Source organism: Chrysochloris asiatica, unplaced genomic scaffold (genome assembly GCF_000296735.1).
Source record: "Chrysochloris asiatica unplaced genomic scaffold, ChrAsi1.0 scaffold00044, whole genome shotgun sequence".
Classification (NCBI taxonomy): domain Eukaryota; kingdom Metazoa; phylum Chordata; class Mammalia; order Afrosoricida; family Chrysochloridae; genus Chrysochloris; species Chrysochloris asiatica.
Window position 1 is genome coordinate 15,757,243 of NW_006408562.1, and position 7,477 is coordinate 15,764,719.

A 7,477-nucleotide genomic window follows, 5' to 3' on the forward strand; every position below is an offset into this window, starting at 1 on the left:
TGAAGCCCACCCGGCAGTAGCTCTCTAAACCAAGGAAGACTTTGGAGAGAGCTACAAGGAAGACCTTGCTAGCCATCAGCAATGGGCCAAGACCACACGGACCTGGATAGTTACAAAACAAGTTAATTATGAAAATTACTTTGAAGTATGTGACTATTGTAGTGTGTAGCTCTTGATCCATATCTTTATAATTATCCTGGAAATTGTGTTCTCTACCTACGAAACCAATCTTCGTACATACTGAGTTCCAAGTTATTATTCTCTTTGAATGATGTCAATGGTATTGTGATCTAGCAAAGGTCTTATGAATCATTAATTAAAGATGTATGATTTCCCCTCTCCCTCATACCTAAGAAATATGTATTTAAACTGAATCTGTAAGACATTAAAGCACTCTCGACTGACCATCTTGAGTCTCCTGTCACATTAATCCTCAAATCCACCTCCTTGAACCCCGGTTCTTGCAGGGCTGGCCCCTGCATCTGGTGCCCAGACTGGGACCTGGAGAAGATCATCGGAAAACCAGACGAATAGTAAGGTCAGTAAGTAACAGGTTATGGAGGAGCCATGCAGGTGACTATATGATAATTGAAAAATAAGAATAAGAAAATAAGAGGAAAAGCCACTGGTGGTCTACAGGGAAGTGCCATGAGGAATGGCGTGACAGGAAAATGGATCAAGGGGACAGCAAATATAAACCCTATGCCTCTTTATTGTGTTCTTTGTTAACTAGCACTGGGGTGTCAATAATAGAAGGGAAATTAATGCAATTATTGAAAACAATAGAATACTACTGTCCCTGGTTTCCAGATGAAGGCACCCTAGACCTCCCAACTTGGGAGAGAATCAATGAAATATTAAAGAAACATCATAGACAAGGAGAAATTATTCCTGCTGACATTTGGACCTCTTGGTCCTTGGTAAAATTAGTTTTGGAGCCTCTGAAAACTAGTGAGAGGGATAAGATTCAAAACAAAATTGACTTTTCAAAGCTGCTGCCTTGTCCTTGTGAAATTCTTAGCACTCCACCACCTTCCCAGTCAAAACAAGGGGCACCCCAAGGTTTTTCTACCATTGAAAAATGTCTTTTAGAAGCTTCAAAGCAGGGTAATTTGGATGCTGTATTCACTTTGCTTGTGTACTATAGAATGGGTGATGATGGTGCTCTCATAATTTACCATGAACATTTTTAGTTTTAAGGTTTTAAAATAATTAAAGACTGAGGTTGCTAGTTATGGAATGCATTCTCCTTTTACACTTGGTTTGTTACAAATCATTACTGAAACATATAAATTAATACCAGTTGACTGGCAACTTTTGGTGAAGACAGTGTTAGATCCTAGAGATTATTTGCAGTTTCAGTCTTGGTGGGCTGAAGGAGCAGAATTACAGGCCAGAAAAAATGCTGCTGAAAATCCACCTTTAAATATCACCTTTGAACATTTAACAGGCTCAGGAGACTGGGCTGATACTACCGCCCAGGAGTGGGTCACCCTTTAGCTTAAAAGCCACTGTTGGACCGAAACCTCTTAAATTAACATGGAAAACAAATCAAACCATTGAACAGTGGCCTCTTCCATTAAAAAAATTAACTGCCTTAAGAACTATGATTGATGATCAATTTAATAAGGTACATATAGAATTAACCACAAGTCCTTGGAATTCTCCTGTTTTTGCAATTAAGAAACAATCAGGAAGGTGGCATATGTTAACAGATTTAAGAGCTGTAATAATATTATCCCACCTATGGGAGCTTTACAGCCGGGCCCCCCTTCCCCAGCCATGATCCCACAAAATTGACCGTTAATAATTATTGACTTAAAAGACTGGTTTTATACCATTCCTCTTGACAATCAGGACAAAAAATAGTTTGTTTTTACTTTACCTGCTATTAATAATAAAGAGCCCACTCACCGATATCAGTGGGCTGTCCTTCACCAAGAAATGTTAAATAGTCCAATTATGTGCCAGAGTTATGTAGCTGAAGTTCTCAAACCAGTCAGGCAAGCATATCCTCAAGCCTATGTCATCCACTATATAGATGATTGATATCTTATTATCTTTGCCAAATTTTCAATTGTTGGCACAGGCATTTCAATTACTGCACACTCAAATTAAAGTGGCCAACATGTGCATTGCTCCTGATAAAATTCAAACCACATTACTTAGGAATGATTGTAGATCGAACTTTTATAACCCCTCAGAAAATTAGCTTACGAAAAGACAATTTAAAAACACTCAATGATTTTCAAAATTTATTAGGAGATATTTACTGGTTTCACCCCACCATAGGAATCCCTACATATAAACTCCAACATTTGTTTGAAACTTTAACAGGAAATTCTGACTTAAATAGTCCTAGAGAATTAACTGCCTTTGCGAGAGGAGAATTGGAATTTGTTGAATAGCACTTAAGTGCTGCTCAAATTCATGGCATCCGAGAAAATGTGCCAGTTTCCTTGGTAATTTTTCCTACTCCGTTACATCCTACTGGTATTATTAGTCAACAAAAGAATATTTTGGAATGGATTCATTTACCACATCAATGCCCTCTCTCCATTTGGCCATATGTAGAACAAATTATTCAGTTGCTTCAATTAGGAAGCAAAACGAATTATAAAATTAGGAAGCAAGAAACGGATTATAAAACTGACTGGGTATGATCCTACTATAATTTATGTTTCTTTTACAAAAAGGACAAATTCAAGAATTATATATGTTTTTTGCCACATGGCAAATTGTTGTGGCTGGTTTTGTTGGAGATGTTCTTATTCATTATCCACAATCCAAATTATGGGACTTTCTTAAATGTACACCTTATATAATATCAAAGACTGTCCTAAATGCTCCCATTACAGGTGTTCCTACTTACTTTATAGACGGGTCTGGCAAAGGTAAAGCTGCTTATTGGGGCCCTATGCAGCAGGTCTTTTCCAGTCCTTTTACTTCTGCTCAGCAAGCTAAACTCTTTGCTCTTATCATTTTACTAACTGACGTCCCTGCACCTATAAACATAGTAGCTGACTCCGCTTATGTTGTACAATTAGTTTCACATATTGCCACTTTTATCAAATCCTCTTCCTCCTCAGTTTTTCCTTTGTGACAACATTTACAGTGTCTTATTCGACAACGATTACATCCTTTTTTTTTTTTATTACCCATATTGGATCTCACTCCTTGTTGCCAGGACCACTAGCCATTGGTAATACTGTTGTGGATCCTTTGGTCTCTTTTGCATACTGCCATAACTTTTCTTCCCAAGAGGAAGAACACTCTTTGTTACACTCTAATACTTACTCTTTGAAACATAAATATACTATTCCCTGGAGTCGGGCCCAACAAATTGTCTCCAGCTGTCTGACGTGTGCTCCGATTCATCTCACAGAACACTCCGAGGGTATTAATCCTCATGGTCTTCGTCCTAATGATCTTTAGCAGATGGATGTTACTCATGTACCTGCTTTTGGACATCAAGGAATTGTTCATGTCACCATCGATACCTTTTCAGATTTCATTTGGGCCTCCCCTGAAACAGGAGAAACGGCAGTGCAAGTCATTGCTCATCTACATGAATGTTTTGCTGTCATGAGAGTTCCTCGCAGGATTAAAACAGATGATGGTGCTGCTTACACTTATAAAAAATTGTTTTTGTTTCTACAGAAATGGAATATTCACCATGTCACGGGCATTTCTTACAATCCACAAGGACAAGCAATTGTGGAATGTGCCAATCGTACCTTGAAACTGCAATTACAAAAACAAAAAGGGGGAGTAGCCTCTTCTCCCAGAGAACAGCTGCATATAGCATTGTTGTTGTTGTTGTCAGGTGCCATCGAGTTGGAACAGACTCATAGTGACCCCATGCACAGCAGAACGAAACAATGTCCGATCCTGGGCCAACCTCACTACCGCTGCCACACTTGAGTCCATCAATGATGCCACCTGGCTGATCCATCTCGTTAGGGGTCTTCCTCTTTTTCTCTGACCCTCCACCTTACCCAGCATGACATCCTTCTCCAAAGATTGTTTCCTCCAGACAATATGTCCAAAGTATGAGAGACGAAGCTTAGCCATCCTGGCCTCCAAGGAGCACTCTGGCTGCACTTCTTCCAAAATAGATCTATTGGTTCTTTTGGCAGTCCATGGCACTTTCAGTATTCTCCTCCAACACCACAACTCAAAGGCATCAATTCTTCTACGATCTTCCTTATCCACTGTCCAGCTTTCGCATCCATGTGACACTATTGAAAACACCATGGCCTGGGTCAGGCGGACCTTAGTTCTCAAGCTGACATCTCTGCTCTTCAATACTTTAAAAAGTTCCTGTGCAGCAGATTTGCCCAATGCAATACGTCGTCTGATCTCTTGACTGCTGCTTCCACGAGTGTTGATAGTTGATCCAAGAAGAATGAAGTCCTTGACAACTTCAATCATTTCTCCATTGATAAGAATGTTGTTTATTGGTCCAGTGGTGAGGATTTTTGTTTTCTTGACATTGAGATGTAATCCATATCGAAGGCTGTGCTCTTTGATCTTCATAAGTAAATGTTTCAAGTCCTCTTCACTTTCCACAATCAAGGTTGTGTCATCTGCATATTGCAGGTTGTTAATGAGTCTTCCTCCAATCCTGATGCCACGTTTTTCTTCATAGAACCCAGCTTCTCATATTATTTGCTCAGCATACAGGTTGAATAAGTATGGTGAAAGAATACAACCCTGTCTCACACCTTTCCCAATTTTAAACCATTCAGTGTTCCCATGTTCTGTTTGAACAACTGCTTCTTGGTCTAGGTACAGATTTCTTAGAAGTACAATTAAGTGTTCTGGAATACTCATACTTCTCAATGTTGTCCATAGCTTGTCATGATCCACACAATTGAAAGCCTTTGCGTAGTCAATAAAGCACAGGTAAACATCCTTCTGGTATTCTCTGCTTTCAGCCAAGATCCATCGGACATCAGCAATGATATCTCTCATTCCACGGCCTCTTCTGAATCCAGCTTGAAGCTCTGGAAGTTCTCTGTCAATGTATGATTGTAGCCGTTTCTGTATTAATACATATAGCATTAACAACCATTAATTTTTTCAGGTATTTGTCACCCGAGGGATTTACGACCAGAGAAAAACATTTTCAACACGATGAGGCCAATTCTCTTATGCCGTATAATTTTGTTTGGTGAAAAAATGACAATGATGAATAGGTAGAAGTTACTTTAACAACAATGGCTAGAGGTTTTTGTTGTGTTTCCACAGGAGATGGAAATGAGCCAGTCTGGATTCCAACTCGAAAAGTCCGGCCTCAGTATAAGGTAGAGCAAGAAGAGCCCCATCACCTTGGTGCCAAATATGGCGAGGCTGAATCTACAGGAGCTGCCAAAGAAAACGGTAAAACGAGTTAAACCATACACATCAAGGCCTAGCAGAAACAACCCTATGACCTGGGGTCGGGTCAAAAATACCATCATTCAAGCTAAACAGCTACTACAACTACAAGGAAAACCCCATACCTCTGAATTAATATTTTTGGCCCTACTTGCCACTCTTTCCATAGAGGTAAATGGCCAGCATCAATACTGGTCATATGTCCTTCACCCACCTCTATTGCAATTAATTGAATGGAATGAGTTGGGCCCCACTGTCTTCATTAATGACAGTGTTTGGCTGCCCAAACCTTGGAGCAATAAAATGCCTCTATTTCCTGAAGAGGAAGGGAAAGAAATAAATTTAACATTAGGATTTGAAACATTACCCATTTGTATTGGGACAGCTAATCATTGTATCAAAGTGGGTTGGCAAGATTGGAACACTTGGATTAATGCTAAAACTAACACACGAAGGTTTGTACTATTGGGAGGATTTACTTTCCTAACCAGTGAAAGACATGTCACTTTAGAATTTCAAACTAATGAAAAACAATGTCCTCGCATGAGTTATAATGATATCCATCCCGAAGTGTTTGAATGGACTAAATGTCGAGCTGAACATGCAAAAGTTTTGAAAAATGACTCTGTTACTATTATTGATTGGGGACCTCATGGCAAGTTTCTCACCAATTGCTCTGTAGAGGAAAAGGAGAATGAACAATGTGACTTACTTACAGAACCAACTTGGAACATAACACCAGACAAAATTTGGACTAAAGTCCCACAACTAATGGCATGGCATGAAGGGGGCTTGGCACCTCCTCGCCCCCGGATAATTCATCCTGTGTTAGGACCTGAACAATGGGACTTGTGGAAATTACCTTTTGCTTTACAACCTTATAAAATACATATTGGAAATTTTTCTGGTACCAGTCGTAGCACATCAATTTATGAATTCAGACTAAATGAGACAAAATATTTACAAGCATGTGTCCGACTGCCTTATGTCATTGGTATAGGTACTATAGAAATCAGTTATGATGATAAAAGTTTAATTTGTCATTCATGTAAGTTATATACTTGTTTAAATCACAAATTGTATAACAAAAACATGTCTATTATTATACTTAAAGCTCGATTGGGAGTTTGGCTTCCTGTAAACTTAACTAGGCCATGGGAACATAGCCCAGAGACACATGTATTGTTAAAAATGTTGGGAAAATTAGTAACTAGAACAAAAAGGCTCATAGGAACTCTTATAGCTATTATTATAGGACTTATAGCTACCGTCACCGTTGCTACGGTGGCAGGAGTAGCTTTGAGTCAAAGTGTTCAAAATGCTGAATTTGTACAAGATTGGCAACAAAATGCACATAGATTATGGAGTCAACAAGATACAATAGATAAAGAAATTGTTTCTCAAGTATATGAATTACAACAATCTGTTAAATGGTTAGGGGATCAAATCGTAGCTTTAGAATATAAGAATTCTCTTAAATGTGATTGGCAATATAGTGATTTTTGTGTAACACCCACAGAATACAACTGTAGTGAGATAGAGTGGCAGAAAATAAAAAATCATCTACATGGGTTTAAGGGAAATATGTCTATTGATATTAATAACTTAGAAATACAAATGAATAATACATTTAAAAAGCATTTACAAACAAATCATGCTGTCAATGTAGCTTCCACCTTTGTACAAGCCCTGCAAGATTTAAATCCTAAGTATTGGTTTCGTGGATGGGGAACTTCATTTTTCACTGGAATTATATTATTGATTATTATTATTATTTTGCTATCTATAGTCTGGAAGTTCCTCCAGCGAAGATTAATCAATATGGAAAAGGCTCAAGGAGCTTTCCTTTTGCTCTCCATGCAAAACCAAAAAGGGGGAGATGTAGGAGTTAAGGGAAGTGTATGAAGCCCACCCGGCAGTAGCTCTCTAAACCAAGGAAGACTTTGGAGAGAGCTACAAGGAAGACCTTGCTAGCCATCAGCAATGGGCCAAGACCACACGGACCTGGATAGTAGCAAAACAAGTTAGTTAAGAAAATTACTCTGAAGGATGTGACTATTGTAGTATGTAGCTCTTGATCCATATCTTTATAATA